The sequence below is a fragment of the Microplitis demolitor genome, chromosome 10 (assembly GCF_026212275.2).
Source record: "Microplitis demolitor isolate Queensland-Clemson2020A chromosome 10, iyMicDemo2.1a, whole genome shotgun sequence".
Classification (NCBI taxonomy): domain Eukaryota; kingdom Metazoa; phylum Arthropoda; class Insecta; order Hymenoptera; family Braconidae; genus Microplitis; species Microplitis demolitor.
The window spans coordinates 14,325,673-14,348,536 of NC_068554.1; the positions used below are offsets into that span (position 1 = coordinate 14,325,673).

At 31.6% G+C, this 22,864-nt stretch overlaps 1 long non-coding RNA gene across 1 annotated transcript; it reads left to right on the forward strand.

Moving 5' to 3' along the window:
* Positions 1-21,100: 21,100 nt before the first annotated feature.
* Positions 21,101-22,176, forward strand: LOC106693485 (uncharacterized). Its single transcript, XR_001345160.2, has 2 exons — positions 21,101-21,199; positions 21,717-22,176. It is a non-coding gene; the product is annotated as an uncharacterized LOC106693485 (long non-coding RNA).
* Positions 22,177-22,864: the final 688 nt, after the last annotated feature.

Below are 22,864 nucleotides of genomic sequence, written 5' to 3' on the forward strand. Positions count from 1 at the left end.
TTTAATAGTTTGTATTTTTTACATAAATAAATGCATGCCTTTAAAATTAATTACTTTCACAGTGATTCAATTTTTATTTCTTAGTGGATTGTTTGACTAAAAAAATTTGATATTATTAAAATGATTGCAAAAGCTATAATTTTACTAGATGTTTTCTATTTACACTGTGTAATGAATCATTGTTTTTCTCTTAATTATTTTCAAGCCATAGATAATGGTATTGAAATTTTAAATGTTCGGTTATCGGTAATCAAGAATTTCGGGTTAATTGGTAAAAAAATTTTCCTACGTACCCTATATCAACGTGTCGCATTGAATCGCATTGATACAGATTGACAAGACAACCATTCCAAAAATAGGATTGAATCCAATTGAATCGGATAAAAAACTGAATACGATTAAATGCGATCCCGATTGCTGGGAAATATCACAGATAATATAGAAAGATAACAATTTACCCTGAATATTTTTATTTACTTTATAAAAATGTTTTTTTATAAAATTTAATAAAACTAAGACGAGACATTTACCGGCACAGTCTATAACGTCAAAGTGGCGCTACTTTCGCCTGGAAGGCGTGGCTTAAATTCAAATCGCTGAAAACTCCGAGACTAAATTCATCAAAAGAAAATTAATTTCTTAACTTTTTAATACTATTGAATAAATATTTACAAATTTAAATAAGTGAGTAAATAAATACAAATATATATTATGCACATTTATTATGATATTATGATATTTATCTTAATAAATATTAATAAATACTTAATAGAGATAAAAATTTTTCAAGTTTTATTGCTTAAAGTAAACAAATAAATAAAAAATATCAACTAATTTACAATAAAATAAAAATGAAGTATAATTATAATTAAAGCAGAAATTAATTTTAATTATAATGAATTTCTGTTTTATTGTAATCTTTGTTTTGTTATCAATTCGAAAATTTTTGATGAATAATAAAGTGAATTGAGTTAATTAATTGATAAGTTAACCCAGTCAACAAATTGAACTTACGTTCAAGTTACGTTAACTTATGGAACTTACATTGAACTTACATAAGCTTAATGAACTTGAATCAAACTTAAATGACTTCTTGGGCTTAGTCATAACTTGAATCGACTTAAATAAAAATATTGACTTAATTATAACTTACTTGGAATAAAATTAACTCAAAGTGAGCTTGGATATACTTCCGAGTCGAAATTTGAATCGTAAGTCGGACGATGAAATCATCATCAAGTTCTATATTAGAAATGATGGACAAAAATAATTACCTTCGGATTTTCCTTGGGGGGATTTAAGTGGGTTGTACGATAAAAGTACTCCCGTTTTTGCATTATCCGGCTTACAGACTTAATTTTTGGCACAAATATTCCCAACTATCTTATGAACCCCTCACCGTCGGTATTTTTTCCGATAACTAACTCCGAAGGGGGTTTCCGTGGGGTCAAATATAAAAGTACTCGCGTTTTTGCAACATCCTTACGAATTTTCCGTCATCGGTATTTTTTCTGAAAACTGACTCCGAGGGGGGTTTCACTAGGATGAAAGATAGAAATACTTTCGTTTTTGCACTATTCGGCTTACCGACTTGAACTTTGGTACAAATATTCCCAACAATCTTAGAAATTCCTTACGACATGTATCTTTTCCGAAAATTTCGAGAGGAGATTCAGCGAAGTAACCCTGCTTAAAAAATCCGATAGATTCTCATAAAAAAATTTTTATGAGAATGAATCGGTAAAGTGTCCCATCGAAAAATGATAGTTCATATTAGAACCTATGAGAATATTCAAACCCGAGCATAATCCGATAGAAACTTACCAAATCCTTCAACTTATGTCTCATTCATTCTTATATAAAATTTGTTGTAGATGTTCACATTTTTATCGGAATGATTAGGAATGCGTCGTACTTATACATTTCGTAAAAGAATCAATTGGAAATATAGACGTCTTGTTTCTTCTTGTTGTAAAAGAATGAATGGGAAAATAGTTTCATTTTTTCACGTGAATTCGTAAGCGACATCCCATGTAGGAACTTACTAGCTCTGACAACGGGGCTAAGCACGGACCAGGACTGGGTAACCCAGCTCTGGCTCCCCAGTGTCGGCCCTAGCTAAGGCCCAGGACTGGGCAACCTAGCTCTGGCTTCCCAATGTCGGCCCTAGCTTAGGTCCAGTCGTGGGCAACCTAGCGCTGGCTTTCCATCCTTGGCCCGAGATTAAACCAGAACTAGTAAGCCCAGCTCTGGCTTCCTAGTGTCGGCCCTAGCTAAGGCCCAGTCGTGGGCAACCTAGCGCTGGCTTTCCGCTGTTGGCCCCAAACGAGACCCAGTCATGGGTAACCCTGCTCTAGCTCTTCAATATTGGCCCAAGCTTGAACCAGAACTAGTTCATCGAGCTCTGGGTTTCCACGGTAGACCCTAGCTAGGACCCAGCTATGAATAACTTCTACCCATACAGGAAGCCCCCGAGTTGAACGACGGGGCCATGCCTGGGACATTATTGGGAAGCCCGTCTTGGCAAACCTATACTGTCCCATGCCTGGGCCATAACTGGGTAATTAGTATTGGCCATTCCAATGATTACCCAGGCTTGGGCCAAGACTGAATACCCTAGCTTTGGCCAACCCTAGAGTCACCCTAACATGGGCCAAGATTGAATAACCTAGCCTCGGCCGTTGGATGGTTACCCTAACATCGGCCAACACTAGATAACCTAGCCTTGGCCAAGCCGAGAGTAACCCTAACTTGGGAATTATGGTGGTAGAGTAAGATAATTAAGCTGGGTTCTTGATAAATAATCAATTAAATTTAATAAATTTTATTCTAAAAAATTATGTAATTATAATATAAATAATACGAAATTATTTTTTTCTTTCTTAATCGAAAATATAAATTAAATTGCTCTTTATATTTCATAAAACCGAGTGGTTGTAGTAAAATGAACAAGTAGAACATATAAAAGTTTCAATTGAACGTTAGTAGGTTCGTCCAGTAGCCAGCGTTCAAACCCAGCAATCAGAAGGACGGCGGTTCGCGCCCAGAGCCCAGCAGAATTTTCACCGAGTTTTTTTCACGTTATTTACTTCACTTAAATAGTTTAAACGTTAATGATCACAAACTCTAGTACTTTAATAATAATAAATTTTTTTTTTTAATTGAATTTATGTGTTTTTTCGATGCATGGGCCAAGTCTGGCAACCAAGCATGGGCCAGGTCTGGCAAGCAAGCATGGGTCAGGTCTGACAACCAGGCTTGGCACCCAGTTATCATTCCAGACTTCTACCAAGGCTGGAACAAGGCTGGCTTACAAGCTTGGTCCAGAGTTCAACATAGTTGAACCAAGCCTGAGCCAAGCCTGGGCCCGTCGTACTTTCCTATCTGGGATTCTTATGGGAATCTATGAGATAATAATTTGCAATGCGTCAATTTCTTATAAGATTCTATGGGTACACGTTTATACCACTCTTACCGCTGTATCAGAATGAATGGGAAAATAGTTTTATTATTTTTACGTTAATTCGTAGGCGACATACTTATGGGGTTCTATGAGATAATAATAAAAAAATATGAGAAATATCGTATATTTCTGTTTCCTAAGATAATTAAAAATTATTTGGAGTAGTTTAAATTTTTAAATTATTTTCAGTTGAATTGAATAAGAAAACAAAATCATTTATTTCTTTGTTTAAAAAATAATTTAATTACTAGTTGACAACTCATTTTAACCCACTGAGAGTTATACAGTAGACTCTGGCTATAAGTTACATCGGACGCTCTACTTACTCTCACGTCAATTTCATTTTTTCTTGTAAGTAAGAGTATAGACAGAAATATAACTTATAACCAGAGTCTACTGTATATTATTTTTCAACTTCGGTAAAGAAGAAATCTTTAATTATTTTCGAACATGAGATAGGACTCGAACTGACGACCCTTCGATTGAAGCTCTGAAAAAAGTTCAAAGTCAAGTGCTTTAGCCCGCTCGACCACCACATGCATTTGGAAATCGAAATTTATTCTTTTACTTAAAGCTATCCAGTACTATATATGGCCAAGACTAAGCTTTAAAAAAATTATTTTTATTTATTATTGAAATTTTGATAATATGATGTTCTCTTTATTTTTTTTAATAGTTTTAAATTCATTTAATGCATTTTTTTTAAGAAAGTTACTCAATTGTTTCTTTTCTTTTTTCATAATCTTGAAAAATGTCAGTTTTAAACTTTATTAAATTGATTAAATTACATGAAAAAACAGATAAAATTCGATTCGAATATTCCTAAAATGTTTTCCGATAAAAAAAAACACATGGTTGTTTTCAGTATTTAAAAAAAATGTAGCGTAAAAATTCATTTGTTTACAACAAATTGTTTGTTTAATAAACAAATGAAAAATTATTAAAAAATTATTTTTTTATAAAACAAGAGAACATGATAAATTATGAATTAAAAAAAAAATAGTTCATTAATATTAATACTAAGCAACAAAAAAAAATCGTTAATTAGCAAATACGCTTTTTAACAATAAAAAAATTTTTTTAAGGGACAATTTTTTTCTTAAAAATCATTATCTTCATCAAGCATCTTATTCCCAAAAAAAAAATTTTTTTAATCTTATTAACAATGCATTTGTTTTTAATAATTGTTTGAACGATGAAAGTAAAAATTTTTTTAAAATTATTGTTCAGTAGCTTTTAGCAATAAAAAAACAAAATAATCAAAAAAATAAAATTCCTTGATTGCTTTATTTACATTTTTAATTTTTCAATTCCTTAGATCGTAAATAAAAAAGTGAAAAATCGAAATTTTTTAATTTTTCCAACGGCGATTTTTTCTAAACCCTTTCAAGAACAGCTCTACGAAGTGAAAAAAATCTTGGATTCTTAGTTTAGAAATAATCAGGGTTTTTACATAAACTTTGAACGAGTAAAAATGAACTAAATAACAAAAGCATAGTTAATTGAAAATTGAGGTAAAATTTTTTTTTCGGTGGATTATTATTAATCCATGTGTTTAGAAAGAACCAAATTTTTTTTATTTCTTAATATTTATATTTAATCGGTTAAAATAATTTTTTTCGATTATGCTATTGACTCTATTAACGCGCGTGCATGCGCTGCTACCCGTTTTTAGTCCCATTTTCACCGCTAAATTAAAATTATAAATATTGTTGGGTACAGTTCGGGGAGACAGGACTTCTTTTGGAAATTTCCTGCTCTTTGAGGATTTTTTTTATAGATTTTGGATATCGTAAATAGTTGTTGAACTATTTGTAAAAAACCAAACCACTTTTTTTTTTACTAAATTGTTAATGACTTACAATTTTTGCCAGGCCCAAATTTCCACTTTGATTTTTTTTTAAAGATGCTATTTCGAATCAAATCAGACCTCAATCATAATTTTCGGTGGTCTTGGACAGATTTTCGTCAAAAAGGCACTTGTTGACTAGACTAATATGTTTTTGTAGGAAAAAAAACATGACAATGGAGATAGTCTTGGCATAATACTGGGCTGCCGAGGCTCGGCCTCCCAAGGTTGGTCCAAGATCTGACCAACGTTCAAGTGACGAGTCTCGATTCGCCAACCTTGGGCCAAGGTTCAGCCAATAATCAAGTGACAAATCTTGGTTTACCAGTCGAAATAACAAATGGTGCCTAAAAAATTCTGGCTTCTGTGAATAGCGTAGCAGTCTAGTGGATAAGACGCTTGTCTACCAGTCTTGAAGGACCAGGGTTGAGACCCAGCAAAGCAAAAAAAAAATAAATAATTCCATCGATCCACCTGATTTCTCTGTGTACAAATTTATTTCCGTATGTTACCGACACGCACATGTCTACTAATATTTTTTTGTTTTTTAAATTTATTTTTAACAAGCATAGGTGCTTATTTAGCAACAGTCGTGACACAATACTGGTTCTCGATATTGAGCCAATACTAAGATGCAGTCTTGGCACAGCTCTGTCACTCAAACTTGACTCAGTGTTATCATTTCATTGCTTAGACAGACTTAGGCCAAGTTTGGATTTCAAGCTTTCCCCAGAGTTAATAAGTCTTGCGCCAAGCTTCGGCCAAGCTTGGGCTTATTGTTTCTTCCTATGAGGATATTTTCATTTTTGACCTCATTGAAACCTCCATCAGAGTTAGTTGCCAGAAAAAATGCCGATGGTGAGGGATTCGTAAGATTGTTGGGAATATTTGTGCCAAAGATCAAGTCTGTAAGCCGGATAATGTAAAAACGGGAGTATTTTTATCGTTCATCCCACTTAAATCCCCACGGAAAAGACGAAGGTAATTAAGTTTGTCCATCTTTTTTAACATTGAACATGATGACAATTTCAACGTCCGACTTACGATCCAAATTTCGACTCGGTAGTACATCCAAATTCATTTTGGGTTAATTTTATTCCAGGTAAGTTATAATTAAGTCAATATTTTTACTTAAGTCAATTCAAGTTATAATCAAGCCCAATAAGTCATTTAATTTTGATTTAAGTTCATTAAGCCCATATAAGTTCAATGTGAGTTTTATAAGTTAGCGTAAATTAAATGTAAATTCAATATTTTGACTCGGGAAAATAATAAATTTTTCTGTTATTAATTCATTAACTATTTTTTCCCTCCTGTTCGGCTCTCTGTAACCTTGTTTCTGTTGAGTTTAGAAAAAAAATGGGTATAGACAATTTTGTAGAGAATTAAATTTCCTATAGAATAATTGAGAGCAAAATTTTACAAAAAATTTCTTCGTGTAGTTATTTTAAAAATAAAAAAAAAAAATTTACAATGTTATTTAAATGGGAAAGGAGACCCCCCTTTACGCCAGCTCAATTTTTGAGATATTGAGCTCGAACTTTGAGGGAATTTTTTTTTCGTATTAAAGAAACTTTTAAGATACGTTTAATCGAAAAAAAAAAAACTTATTTTGACACAGTCTAATATATATATATATATATATCTATATATATATATATATATATATATATATATCTATATATATATATATATATATATATATATATATATATATATATATATATATATATATATATATATATAGATATATATATAGATATATACATATATAAATTTTTCTACGAATGGTATTTTTGAACTGTATTCAACCAATTATGATAGGTTATGACAAAATTTTTTTTAAAAATCGACCATGAGGACAAATACAATACCGAGATTTTTTTAAAAATATACCTAAAAATCCGTTACAAATATGTTCAGTTTTTGACTAAAATATCATATACGAGTCATCCATACATTATTGTGAAAAAAACCCGTCAACTTATTCAAAATGATAGAAAAATCTTGCTCATCGTCGTCACTAGTAAGTCTTATAATATTATGGTTATCACAAAAGCTTAACGTGATTTTTAGCGAAATATATATAGTATGCATTAGCAGGTGTCATAAAAGATTCGCCGATTTCGTGAAGTGTTATATTAAGTTTCACCACTCATTATATAACAAAACTTTGTATTTAACAGATAAAAAAGTATCATTCAATATTTAACACGTTTATTTTTTGATGGGATATTAAATTAACTGGCATGCAAATTTCTCTCTCTCTCTCTCTCTCTCTCTCTCTCTCTCTCTTTCCAGGTATACATATCAACGATAAATCGATCAATCGCCACATTCCATTTGTTTCTGTCACGGTAACACAGACTCACAACGACTATTAATGATGTGTATTCCCGTAAGAACCACCTCTACCCCGAATAATATCTAACCCCGGGGACATCACTCTGTATTCATTTATATGAGCCTACACACTCGTATGAAGGGTAAAAAAATTTTATCAGGGGTGACTTGTGTGTACTTTAGGGTATTTATTCGGTGCACCATGTACTATATAGTAGTCATAGACTGGAGACTATACTCTGTAGTCCCATGTCAATAGCTAATCGAACATCCTGATCGTTTATTATTACTCTCCATTCTCTTTTTGCCCCTCCAACGTTATTTTTCTTTATTATATATATGACATTTAGTAAATATTCACTAAATTATTTATACGCACAAACATTTATTTCTCTAGTCATCATTTCAGAAAGTATATATTTGAACGAGTTATAAAGTTTATAAGACTGAAAAAAAATAATATATGTTGGCCAAAACTGAAAAAAAGTTTTGAAAGCTTGGGGGATTGAAAGTTGACAAGACGATATTTTTCGTATATTGTCATACATAAATACCGGAGCGAATGATGTCGTACTATTGAATTCTAGTATCAAAATTTGTTTCCGTCCCTAACAACCAAGTTTTACTTTGTCCTTTCTCTTGAGAGGCTTCGATAAAAACTTTAACTGTTTGATACAAAATGCTTTTTTTTGTCACTGTAATAGTAAAACCTCTGGCTCGTCAGCAAAATTTCAGCATGCTTTTAAAAAATAATATTTTGAATAATAATTTCAATTTCATTGATAACTTTTCATTAAAAGATTCTTCAGCATGAAATCAATGCAAAAACTACATCAAGATTTATGGTAGAATATTTCTGTTCGGTAATATCATTATAGTTATTAGATACAAAAAATTTAGTTGATACGTATGTTATTTTATTTAGATATAAATTACATGAATTCCTCGACCACAACGATCAGTAGTACAAGGCATAGCACTTCATCTCAGGTTAACAAACGTATGTAAACCAACCCCCGGAAATATCCTTACCGACCACTTGGTAACCCCAACTCTAGTATCTTACCCCTTTCTTCGGCCAAGCAACCTCTTCCTTAGTCTACTCACTTCGGAAACGACCCCCAAGTTACTCTCCCTTTCTTAGTACTATCTGCTCTTTCTCAAGACAAACAGTAGTGGTGTCTTAACAAGTGGGCAAGCGGTGCCTAAGACAAAGGGTAATTGAGAATAGGGATTAATACCCCTATACACTAGAAATTCACAAGCCACCCAAACAAACCCCCCACGAACTCGAACCACTGGCCCGACGCTCGAAACACGTTACTCCGACTCAGGAAGACAGAAGAACTAAAAGGACACCCGGATGAAGACGAGAAATTTGTCCTGTCATACCCGAGCCACCTTAGAATCTGCTTCCTATTCTTCCCAGGCGTAACAAACATAAGAAGTATAGCTTGGATGTCTAATTCATTGTGCACCAGATCTTTGGTATAATATCTGAGATAATTAATTAATGTAACGGAGCCGCATCCCCTTTTTTTTTTTTACAGAAGGCCATTTGTTTACCGCACGCACTGCAAATGCCCTGTGTTTTTTACTATAATATAATCATGAGCATAGGCTTATTATTGGCGTTTCTCTAGGATCGATGATCAGATCAAGAATCATTTTCAAACATCCGATTTCTCTTATGTCGGCTTAGAGAGGATTCTTCCATAGCACCAACTCAATGTATTGGTCGATATACGGCTTGCTCAAGGGGGGACGTAGTTTCTCTCCCTTCGTTCTTGAGAAAACACCTAGTAAAATATCTGAGATATTAGTAGTGACTTTAAATGACTATTTGAAAGTATGTTAATAATATCTTCTCAGTAGTCTTTGAAGATTTTCTGATTTTATTTTTTTGGCCAATCAATAAAGTTCCAGAATTTATTTTAACCCTCAAATTTAAAACGTCTTTAAAAACTCTCACTGTCACGTATTCTCTATACGACATTGTAGACTGAATTTTTTTATACCGGTATCCCAAGAGAAATTCAAAGGTCATCTTACTAATTAAACAATCAAATACGGGTACGCCAGTATAAGAGACCAAATGCACAGAATCTGGGTTCATTCTCACGGGATTACGAAATTATTTCTTCACCCTCTACACCCCTTGCCATCACTTTGCTAACCCTCCGATGCCAGACGAGTGTCCATGAGCGATTGATTAACTTTGTCGGATTAACTTTGTTCGATTATCTACTGCTTCTGTTACCGCTACTGTGTCCAATTGAGTAACAATCTTTAACGTTTGTGTACACGAACTTCGATCGACTGTTAGAAGTTCTAAAGTAATTATCCTCTCTAACTAGCTATTTAACGATTTTCGGAAGCAAACAAGAATTGAAACAGAAAATTTTTAGTTTTGACATACATTTCTAGAAGAATCAAAATATTTTCGTCAATAACAAATGTATTTGAACGAAAAATATTACACGATAACTATTAGTCTCGAGAACTCTTAAAGTAACATGCAATTATTGGATACAAACGCGATCTCACTCCCTCACTTTCTTTCAACTCTCAAACCTATTCCTGATGAATCTTGAAATCATTCTTAACAAAACACTTTTTTTTTTTATCTAAGGTATCACGTGAACAAAGGTAATTAACGAATGTATATCGGAAAAATATTACTTTTCTATTTGATATTGTGAGGAGTGCTGTATATTGGGAACTTATTACATCACGCTATGCATCGATCAAGAAAATAATTGATTTGGTTTCTATTTTGCTCTGTAAGAGATTTTTTCTTTTTTCAGTTTCATTGATATCTCTACGGCTGATTTTCAGTAGATTTCAGTGTTCTCACACTGAGAAAAAATTTCTCTTCGGCCAATTAAATTGGTTTCGTTGAATTCTATGAAACTAAAATTTATTTGGGACAACTAAATTTTATTACGTCAACATAATCTATTTTCTCATTTTTAACAAATGGTTTAATAGAATCAACTTGGTTGATATTAATAATTCACTTTCTAAGATAATAAAACTATTTGGTAAAGTTACGAAAATATTTATTTAATAGACAACTAAATTATTTTTAATGCCAACAAACCCAGATATAAAAGCAAAATATTATTATATTAACTCTAATAAATATGACTTAGACACAATAAAATATATTCATTCAGAATAAATATACATATTTGTTCGAGATTAATAAATATGGGGCATTTCACACCAAATCGACAACTTTTGACCCCGACCCCTTTAAATTTGGCTGAAAATTTTTCCTCTTTTTCAACCCGATCAAAAACGTTTCTCATAATTTTTTTAAATATTTTTCACCCAACCTAATAAAGGTTATGAATTTTTTAAAAAAAATGACTTGTTTTATTTTAAATAGCTATAACTTTTTCAAAATTTGACTGATTGGAAAGTTTTTTTTTTTTTTGAAATTTTTGTTTTTAAATTTACTTTTTGAAACAAAATACAAAAAAATTATAGCAACCTATCTTCATTGTTTTCTTGTAGATATTTGGAAAATATCAAAAATTTTTCGATGTTTACCATTTTTTATTTTTTATTTTTTTTTTTTTTTTTATATAAAACTGACATTTTTTGAAAATCCTCAAATTTTTTCAGAGTGGTGTTTTTTTGATTTACATTTTTTTTTCCAATTGAAAAAAAAAAAAAAATTTTATAACTAGCCTTATTTCTCATTACACCATGCTTTAAATTTTTGAGAGTGCTCAGAGAACTTTTAAATTTGGAAAAAAAAAATATAAACAATAAATTTAAATGGTAATCATTGAAATAATTCAATTTTGTTCGAAAAATCAAGTTAAAAAATAGAAGGACCTTCTCACTAATTTTTTGTTTTTTTTTCTGAAAACTAGATTCAAAAATAAAAAAAATGTAAAAAAAAAGTTTTCGTTTGGCCCATTTTTGAACAGATGCTGGCAATTCAAAAAAAAATTCTTTTAACTATAAATCAATAAGTGTAGAAGGAATATTTTTGAATTGCCAGCATCTATCCTAAAATGGAACAAACGAAAACTTTTTGTTTCCATTTTCTTCATTTTTGAATGTAGTGTAGTGGAAAAAAAAATATAAATCGAAAAATCACCACTCTGAAAAAATTTGAGGATTTGCCATCATATTGATATTCCAATTTTCTCGATACCTAGTTCCCATTTTAATTGTGTTTTGATGGAATCGTTCTCCCTTTTCTTTACTGTAGTCTCCAAGATTTTTAGGAAAGTGGTCGACGTAAGAATCCTCGAAGTGTAGTTTGAGATTCATTAGGCAACCTAAATTTTTGTAATTTGTCATCAATTCTTCTACTAACGTCCTGTAGTTTTTGCTTTTTTTATTTCCTAAAAAGTTTTGAGACACATTTTTGATATTTTCCCAAGCTGCTTTCTCCGTCTTGTTCATTTTTCCTATAAAATTTGCATCCTGAAATAGAGTTCGAATTTAGGGTCCATCAAAAATTCCATCTTTTAATTTTGCATCACATCGCAGGAAACTTTTCTCTCAAGTACTGAAAACAATCACCACTTTTGTCCAAAGCTTTGACATACTGTTTTATGAGAGCTAGCTTGATGTGAAGTGGTGGTAGCAGATATTTTGAAGGCGGAATCAATGGTGTTCGTATAACATTATGAGTGCTTCGATTGAATTTCGTTCTTGTTGGCGATTCTTTCTTCACATAGTGATTTTTTCTATCTCTGCTATCCCATAAACATAGATAGCAGAGATATTTTGTAAATCCCGATTATTGACCTAAAAGAAACGTTGCAATTTTCAGGTCTCCACAAATTCTCCATTGATGTTTCTTTTTAACTTTTGTCGAATGAGCTATTGGGATCGACGCTAATTCATTCCCAATAAAGAGTCTCCACTCATCGTCTTTATAGATATTAGGTTTAAATTCAACAACTAAGCCTTTAACATTGAAGTATACCATCGAGTTCTCATAGACTTGTTAAAAATTTCCAGAACTCCGTTTCTCTAGTACTCTAAAAGGAAGACGATACTCCGTGAACTAACAAATTTTTTCTTTTCAGTCTTGATACCAGTAATTCAGCTTCATAAGCTCGTATAAGATCGGTGAGTTCTGCTCGATTAAATGTTTCAGGGTCTTTTGTTTTTCCACGTGGCATCTTCATCCTCAGAATTTTCATCTTCAGAATTTGAATCTTCAGAGATTTTTTTTTGCAGTTTTTCTTCCATTTGCACGTCTTCTTTTTCTACTTCTACTCTTCGAGAGCCTCGACTTTATCTACGACTATTGTTTTCTGTGGTTTAATAACTGACGAAACATTGGCGTATTGTATTTTATTTCTATTAGTCAAGGAAAAACCAGCGATTTCAGCCATACAAAAGTAACAGTTTAGCGAACTTATAGGTGAAGTCCAGATCATGGGGACTGTAAATTTCAAGTTTATCTTTTTTTGACTTTTTCCGATCGTATCAACATGATATGACTTATCGTTATTTATAATTATAATTAATATTTTATTTCAATTATAATAATTACGAAAATTATAACTAATAACCATTACATTAACCATATATTTTTCGAACTGAATTGATCTGTAAGATCCCAAGAAAATTAAAAATTCGAACGAGATTCTTCAAACCTATTTTTAAATTATTTAATTTTTGAAAAGAATTGCAAATGAACTAGATATTTAAAAATAATTCCGATGAATAATTATAGATATCTCATATTTTATATAAATATATATTAATCAATACTTACCAGAAGTTACTAACTGGAAATATTTTATTGTATTGAATATTGACATTCGGCTACAATTTCGAATTTTAATTCGAATCTCCAGTTCTTAAAATTGATGTTGAGAGCCCAAAATTGTATTGAATTTTTATTTTTACATGTAGAAAAAGATTTTCGATGGAGAACGAAAAAAAAAATCTTTGTTTAAAACGGATCACCCTAATATATATATACATATATAAACATAAAAGTGCTTTTTTTTCGAACATTATTTTTCTCTTAGCCTACATGAAAATTTTATTGTGGACGATAAAAAAAGTATTTCCTGAAAATTTGAGCATTTAATTTAGAAATTAAGAGGTCTCGATCGATTTTTAACATTTAAAAAGCATGGTACCGACATCATTTTTTTCTGTTCGCAATTAAAGTTAATATTTTTTCGAAAATAATTACTAATAAGGCAACCCTGATAAGGATTTGATGAGGATATTCTGGTAAGGACCTGAAACGGTAATTCTAATAAGGACCTCATGGGTTTTAAGCGTTACATTCATATCAGTTCCTCGTCAGGATATCCTGATCTGGACCTTATTTTAAATAAGGTTAACCTGATGAGGACCTTGTCAGGACCTTATGAAAAATTCTAGTCGGGAATAAGAGTTGTTCACATAGTATTATGATTAGTTAAAACATTAAAGCAAAAAAATGAATATGGTTGTCTTAAAATCCTAAACAACGCATCAAGTACATTGTATGTAGTTGTTTGAAATCAAAATTTAGAAAATGCACTCAGGTATTTTCACTGACGTATAACAATTTATAAACGTAAACAATGCAAGATATGTTGACTGTTGTGAAGTACGGACTCTTTGAAATATTTTTTATAATAAATGGGTGAAAAATTGAAAATGAGGCACAATAGGTTATTGGCTAAAATGAACATGATCTGATTATTGTTGAAAGTGTAAAAAACTCACATTAAATATAACATGTAAAACACATAAAAAAAATATGACTTTGTTAATAATTCGACACAGAAAAAAAATTGGACTTCTCGATTGTTCATTTTTACTCATAACGAAACCAATTAGCCTCTTTCTTCACCGCGAGACTTCGATAAAGTATCAATTGATACCTTAAAATTATGAAAATGATGATCAAATTCCGGAAAACATCATATGAAGTGGAAAATTCTACAGTTTTAAAAATTCATAGCTCCGAAGCCAGGTCAAAACCAAAGTTGAAATTTGAAGGACTATTTGGGAAAAGAACGATGTGTAATTTCTGAAATTTTTGAAAGGTTTCGAGTTGATAGAAAAAAGTGGTGGATATAAAAAAGTATCGATTTTTAAAAAATGATATGTTTTCATTCAAATTGGTTCAGAATGATTCGAGAGCTTAAATCATTTAAAATAATTTTGAATCGTCTGAGGAACCAGCATTGCAATATTATTCTCTCATTTGATTCAATTCAACATGATTCATGAATTTAAATGTTTCCAAATACTGTTAAATTATTTTTTGGAAAGAGTTTCAAGCTAATTTCAGGTTTCAAAGCTTCGGCAATGTAGGGATACAAACCGTTCAAACAACGCTATGTTTAACCTCAGCTCGGAAAAAAATTTTTTTAATTGGATCTCATAGATCATGATGCACGTTCCGTGAAAGGAGAGATCTGTATAATTCTAGTAACGATCTGAGTAGCTACTATCACAATCTATTCTAGTCCCGGTCAGGAAATCGTACTGTGCTGTTCAGAAGAGTTCTTTTTCTATGTATATTGAAGAAGTGGAAATAAGCGCAGTATTGAGGTACAAATGAAGCTTTGGAATACATTTGGAAGATACTTTGTAGAGCTACATTTCAACTTTTTCAACCTACGTTGGAGGCTAAAATGAAGTTTAATTTTTCGACTCAGGAAGATTTGAATTGCAGAGCTCAAATGGGTGCATGAATATAATTATAATTTGTAATGCTTGAAAGCAATGAAAATTGTTTCGATCGTTTAATCTAATCATACTCTTAAAGGATAAATTTTTGTGGACAAAATAATTAAAACATCATAGTAGGATTTTAAATAAGAAATTTGAAATTGATCGTATAAGCTTGTGTATTCGTTTGCGACTTTCTCATTAGAGCGCAGCACTGTCTAGAAGTTATGTAATAAAGGTACTATTTCTAGGTAACCGACGCTGTCTTTACTAAGGGTAATTGAATTTTAAATTATTAGGAAAAGAAAACTTTTAAAATATTATAAATAATATATTTTTAAAATTGATGTAGAAATTACATGAAATTAATTAAAGAAAAGGCATAAGCCATATTTTTATAATAAATATAGTTATTTTTTTTAAGATTATTTAGTAATAAGAGGTTGTTTTTATCAGATAACAATAATGTCATAAAAATTACTTAGTAAATAGCTCATAGAACCTTGTGATTCATACGATTTGATTAGAACATTTGTAAAACAAAGTTTAATGTCTTCGTTAATAATATTCAAGCTAAATAGACAAAATTATTAGCTGCCGTTCAAAAAGAAAAGTTTTATTTTTGGCAGGCAAAATGGGGTACCCTTTAAAAAAGTTGAAAAAAAATAAATTTCTGAAAGTTGATTAAATTTCATTAAATTACATTTTTATATGCAATGTACATAAAGAAAAATTACATTTCACATCATTGGTGGATACGAAGGCAGAAAAAATTTTTTTTGTGGGTTAGAGAGGCCTCCCCTCCAAAAAATGATAAATTTTTTTTTTAATTTGTTGATACATTCGTCATTATCAATGTAGTTCTTTCTGTTGACAACTATTTTTGGCTGTATACTACTCAAAAAAAATTTTTTTAGGTGTGATCAAGCATTCCCCTTTGATTAGCTAAAAACGCACAAATATATCGGATTTATAGTAATTAGACGAAAAAAAAAAAAAATTTTATTTATAAAATTTTGGGGGTACCCCGTTTTGCCTACCCTATCCCGTTTTGCCCCTTCCTCCTCTACAATATCTGAGAAAAATATGAAAAACTGTGTTGTTTTTTTGTTACTAATAAAATTCAAACTAAAGAACGAGTTAGATGGCATTAGTTGGTGATCGAAAGAGACCATAAAGTCAAAAAATTGGTATGATTTTGGACACATTTTATTATGATTTATCCGAAAAAAATAACATAAAATATGACTTTTGTAACGTTTCGAGGCCGATCTTTTGAACTAATTATCCGATTTTGACGATATTTGATCGATCGATCTGAAATTATTAAGAAAGTTGACGGCTTATAAACTCTTTTGATTGCTGCGACAACCATTTCAATCGGTTTATTAGTTAAAAAGTTATAGCGAGTTTACAACACACACACACACACACATACACACACACACACACACACTCGCGTATCATTCTGAAAATAGTCATAATAATTTTCTAGGATCTCAAAACGTTGACATCTGATGAAAACTCGGTTTTCGAAACGCTTTAAAGCTCCACAAAAAATATATGAACTTTATTTATTTTTACATGTCTGATTTTTAAATATGTTAGTAAGGAAACTATTGCAAAGTTATATTTCATTAGTCAGACAAATTGTAGTGACCAAAAGTCCTCTAAACATAAAAATCATTCAGCCGGGAGAATGAGCGTCAGAACAATCTGCGCATGCGTCTCAGAGTAAAATATTAAAATATTTTTAAAGTACTTACTGCTTTCGATTCAATATTTTCGCATCTGTATTTAAATAAGACGAACTTCAACATTAACCATTTCAATGTTAATTAAAGTAACGTATCACAGTTCAATTGATCTACAGTAGTATCTACCTAGTAGTAGTTGGAGAACCTATTTACGCGTAGTGAAAAACGGTGACTACATTATCAGAGTAGTTGCGTTGACTATTAAAAGTAGTTACAGGAACTTTTGGATGATAAACTAAAATAGTCACTGCCCATGCATAGGAGCTTCTAGAGTTAAACTATGGGGGCCCTTCTTGGCCCAGCACTGGGGAACCTAGTTTTGGCATACCTATATTGGCCCATACTTGGCTTAAGATTAGGTACTCACTCCTGGCCGTTACAATGATTACCCGGGCTTGGGCCAAGACTGGGTTCCTCTAAAACGATTTGCAATGTTAAATGCCCATAAGAAGATTGATGATTTAAAAATATTCAAACTATTCAAAAGTATTTGAAATTTTTTTCTTTTAACCGTTTTAAATCATTTTTTTTTAATAAGGTTACTCATCCCTTTCTAGTTACCACAACCATGCACTTTTTTCTCAGTGTAATAGTTACTAATAAAACGCTATTCAACCGTAATCGTTTCCAATAGTGCTGTCAAACTCAGTATTTGGAGTACTAATGATCACAAATACAACATTAATCACTTCCAACAATGTTGCAAGATTCATTAGCCAGAGTACTAATGAACACAAATAGAACATTATTTAAAACGAATCTCATTCAATAGTATTGTAAGATTCATTAGTCAGAGTACTAATAGTCACTAATGATCAGTAATAAATTACTTATTAACACTACTGAATTTTCTTTTCAATAGTGTTTATAAGTGTTCATTAGTATTTTTTCGTAAGGTAAGTAAACTTCCGTTACAATATATATTTTTTAGATTTATATGAACCGCAAATAGTAAGCTGGCAGCCCGAACCGACTAGGCTAAGATCTGTTGTTTTAGTTATTTCTACGGCTTCAATCAGCTCAAAGTTCTGCTGACATATAACTCACAGTTTAAGTCAGAAATCAAAATTGAATTCGAATAAACATTTTGCTCAGCACCCCTCGAATAGCTATTAATATCGATTAATAACTTGCAAGTTGGTGTTTGTATAAAAATATTTTTTTTTATTTTTATGAATGAGTTTGTATTCAATTTTACTATCTCATTGCAGATACCCTTATAAAAAAAATATTGCAAGAATATAAAGAAGTAAAAAAAATTAGTTGCAAAGCAATTATCAATGCCTACAAACATGCAATACAATATACTGCATCGAACTTTTTGGCTGCACGCAAGTAAGCCATATTCAAATATTTTTTTATATTTTTATTTTAATACTATTTACCTTCTACTTATTTCTTTGAATGCCTTATTTGAAAAATATTGACAATAATTATGATAAAAAAAAGAAAAAAATATTAAACAGTTTATGACGTGAAGCAAGGATGGGTTGAACGGAAGGTAGAAAAGGGAGTTGAAAGTTGAGTATTTGTTCAAGCGAGGGATGAAATCTGTTTCTTTACAGAGTAAAGAATATCAATTGTTAGAAATACAAAAGCTCGAATTTCCGTCTTAGAATAAGAAAAATAAGAATAAGAATACGAAGGGGTGAGAGAGTTTAAGAGGTAGAGGTGAAAAGGAAGTAGAAGGGGTTTGCGATCCCTGGTTGTGCAAACGAAATTCTTAAGAGAATTTAACCATTTGAATAGCTCGCAAATCCATTGCAAATGTTTACACGGTATTTTCACCATAGCCGTTACACCATTGACTTCTTATTCTTACTCCTCAGGGAGAGATGATTTTCTTACTTGACTTATCATCTTTTCATCTCTTCTAAGTATTTTATTTTATTTACTTTTTATTTTGACAAAATATCTGATTTTTTTTTTTTTTTAATTAATTACACGGCTAAAATTTTATTTTTACCATCAAGTTAAGCGAACAAAATTGTAGTAATTTTATAATACAATCCCTTAAGAAATAAAATCTGTAAACCAGTTGACACTGCGGACCAGCCCCGAAACTCCCTGCTGTTTTCAAGTTCAAGGACCCCTGTAGGAAAAAAATATTGACAACGGGACCAGATTGGCCCAATACTGGGCTATCTAGGCTCGGCCCCCAAAGGTTGGTCCAAGATCCGACCAACGTTCAAGTGACGAGCCTCGGTTTACCAATCTTGGACTAAGATTCAACAGGCATTTAATTGACAAGTCTTGGTTTGCTAGTTTTTGCGCAAGATTTAGCCAATACTCAAGCCCTGGTTTACCGGTCTAAATAACAAATGGCACCTAAAAACCTCTGGCTTCTATGTATAGCGTAATAGCCTGGTGCATAAGACACTTGCCTAATGAAGGACCAGGTTCAAGACCCAACAATTGCAAAAAAAAGTAGTTCCATTGGTCTACCCGATTTCTCTTTTGTACAAATTTATTTCCATATGTTACCATCACGCACATGTCTACTGGTATTTTTTTTTAATTATTTTTAATAAGTGTAGGCGCTTCTTTAGCTACAGTCTTGATACAATACTGGCTCTCGATATTGGACCAATACTAAGATGCAGTCTTGACACTACTGGCTTTCAAGCTTGGTTCGGTGTTATCATTTCAATGCTTAGATAGATTTGGGCGAAGCTTGAATTTTAAGCTTCCCCCAGAGTTGATAAATCTTTCGCCAAGCCTCCGCCAAGCTTGAATCTATCGTTTTTTCCTATAAATGGAGTTTAAGAACACTAGTGCCAATATATGTTCGAACTTTTTGAACACAAAAGTACCTTTGATTATTCTGATATTTTCAAGCGCTTCGAAAAAAACGAAAAAAAATAAAAGCATTTTTCTTGTATTATTTCGTCGACGATATCTCTCAAACGAAGTATCTGATTAAGACGTTCATGGAAATAATTTATAGCTTTTATCAAGTTCTAGGGATGCAAAGATTTTTAAATCGACCAGGTGGATAGTTTCTAAAATATTTGAGACAAACGAAAACAAAATTGTTTAACTTCTCGCTAAGAAAATTGAAAATTTTCAAAAAAATGGAAGTTAGTGGTTTCGTTCTGATTTTCGAAAATTAAATTTCTAACAGATCGTGACGTTTTGAGGTTCTAGGAAAATATTCTGACTCATTTCAAGCTGATGACCGACTGTATGTGTGTGTGTCTGTACGTACACACGTATGTACGTATGTGAATATCTGTAACTTTTGAACAGATGCACCGATTCCGATCTCCAAGAAAGTATTTGACATGGCTTGTTAATTCCTACAAGCTGTGAAAAATTGAGATTGATCGATACGGTGCGTTCGGAAATATTCCAAAAATAAAATTTTCAACAATGTGTTTTTTGGATAACTTCTAATGTACTCGATGGATTGATTCGGAAATCTAATCAGCTCTAAAACTTCATAAGCACCGTCGGATGCCACCCAACTATCAAAATCGGCTTATTCGTCCAAGCGAAACCGTTGTCGAAAAAATTACAAAATAAATTTTTTTTTAGTTTTTTTGAAATTTCTTAAAAACGACTACATTAATCAATCCCAAAATCTGATCAGCTCTAGGACTCAATAAAACGCATGAATTTCTACTTCAACCGTCTTAATAGGTCCATCCGTTCGAGAGATATCGTTCGAGAAAAAAATTGTAAAAAACGTTTTTATTATTATTATTTTTAAGCTATTTCATAGCTTCTATCGCGGGCCTTGAGCGCGGGGACCGAATCCAGAAAATCCGTAACGAAAAAACCTCACGCTCCCCACTCCGACGGGCACGGAGGTGTGGCTTGAAGGCCGTGCATCGTCTAACGTCGTTTCAGTTCGGCAGTCTTCGACACGGCGTTGTGTGCGTGCGATTAGACGTATTGTACGACTCTACGAAACTCGCACGAATCGAGACGAGCTGCTCCGAAATCGGACGAATACATAAGCAGCTGTTTATGAGAAAATATATAGGTGTATAGGTATTTATGTACAACAGTGAATAGCTGTACTTGTAAAATTTGTGTATAAAGTGTTTTGAATATGAATGAACAAAGTGCATTTATTATTAATGAAGAAAGTCATAAAAAAATAGTGAAAGAAAATGAGTGAGTACTCTATATGCATAAATTTTATTATTATCACAAATGCAGTATTAATTTTGAATTGAAAATATAATACTGCTATAAAGATAACCTAAATTTTTGATATTAAAATGAGCGATATTAAAAGTAGCCCTCTTTTATACACACAAACACACACACGCGTATAGTTTAAATTCTCAATTTCGATTCTCAATATGTATATATATATATATATATATATATATATATATATATACATGAATTCATTCTTCATTATGTATATAACAGAAACCATCAAACCAAGCACGTGTACTATTCAGTACCTTTGTTTTTGGTGTATAGATAATGCACATGAATGCCGCGCAGAGAAAGTATATATGATATTATATCTATATAATTGTACATCGCGCGAAATTCGATAATCACTTCTTAATATTGTTATTTTTTTATAAATGAATAATTTTGTTTTGGTGTGTCATTACACTATTTATACCTAATTATTTATACCTATTATTTATACCTAGATATTTTCGTTTTATAGAGAAGAAAAGCGTATAGAGCTAAAAAGAAAAAAAAACTAATGCACGTCAAAGGGCATATTATCAGCGTCAGAAAGATTTGAAGAAAAATGGAGAAATAATAAAAACAGTACCAAAATCAAATGCTGAACGTCAAAGGAAATTTCGTCAACTTCAAAAATTTCGTCGATTTCAACATTAACTTCGCTAATAAAAAATCAGAGCGGTTGACAACTTTTCTATCAAAAACATTGAATTTGAAAATGAATAATGATCCACAAGAGTCCACAACAAAATATGGGACCACCATTGACGCGGTATTTTCTAGGTATTTAGAGGATATTAAATCGCAAACTTATGTTTCTTATTTCAGTTATCATAAGCCTATAGTTTCAATGATAAATATTCCTGAATAACCAACAGCTACTGTAAGATAATAAAACCCACATGTATTGTAAAATAATAAAAATATTTTAAACAATATTAACTTTTTATTTATTTAATAAAAGAAAAATTTGTTTTCTTATTGGTCACCACGCTCAAAAAGTGTAACTTGAATTAATATCAAAGAAAAAGAAATACTGCATAAATAAAATAAATAAATAATTATAATTGCATAAGTTGATACGAAATGCTATGCAATAGCTTTACCGCGGCAGTCCCCAAGTGCCACACGTCTTTTTTTTTTTAAATCTTCCAAAAAATTGAATCGATCGATTTCAAATTTTAATTAGCTGTAGAAATCAATAAACCTCGCTGATATTGCTATACTGAACATCGAAATCCGTCAATTTATTCAAAAGATATCGACAACGAAGAATGAAAAAAATAACATTTTATAATATTATCCCTGGATAAATCATGACATAATGTACTATAATGTGTTTGAGTTCGAAAAGCCCATAAAAAATCAATGACAGCTAAAAAGAGCTCAAAAACAATGGGAAATTTTAGGGCTGGCCCGAAGGGCCAACCGATGCCCAGATTTTTTAAATTATTTTGTTGATGATATCTCTCGAACGGATGATTCGATCGACACGTTCTTGGTAGTCAACGAAAGCTTTCATTGAGTTCTAGAGCTGATGTCATTTAGGACCCGTTCGATTAAAAAGTTTTTGAAACATCCAAGAATAACGAAAAAAAAAATCTGAGCGTCAGTCAGCCCTGCGGA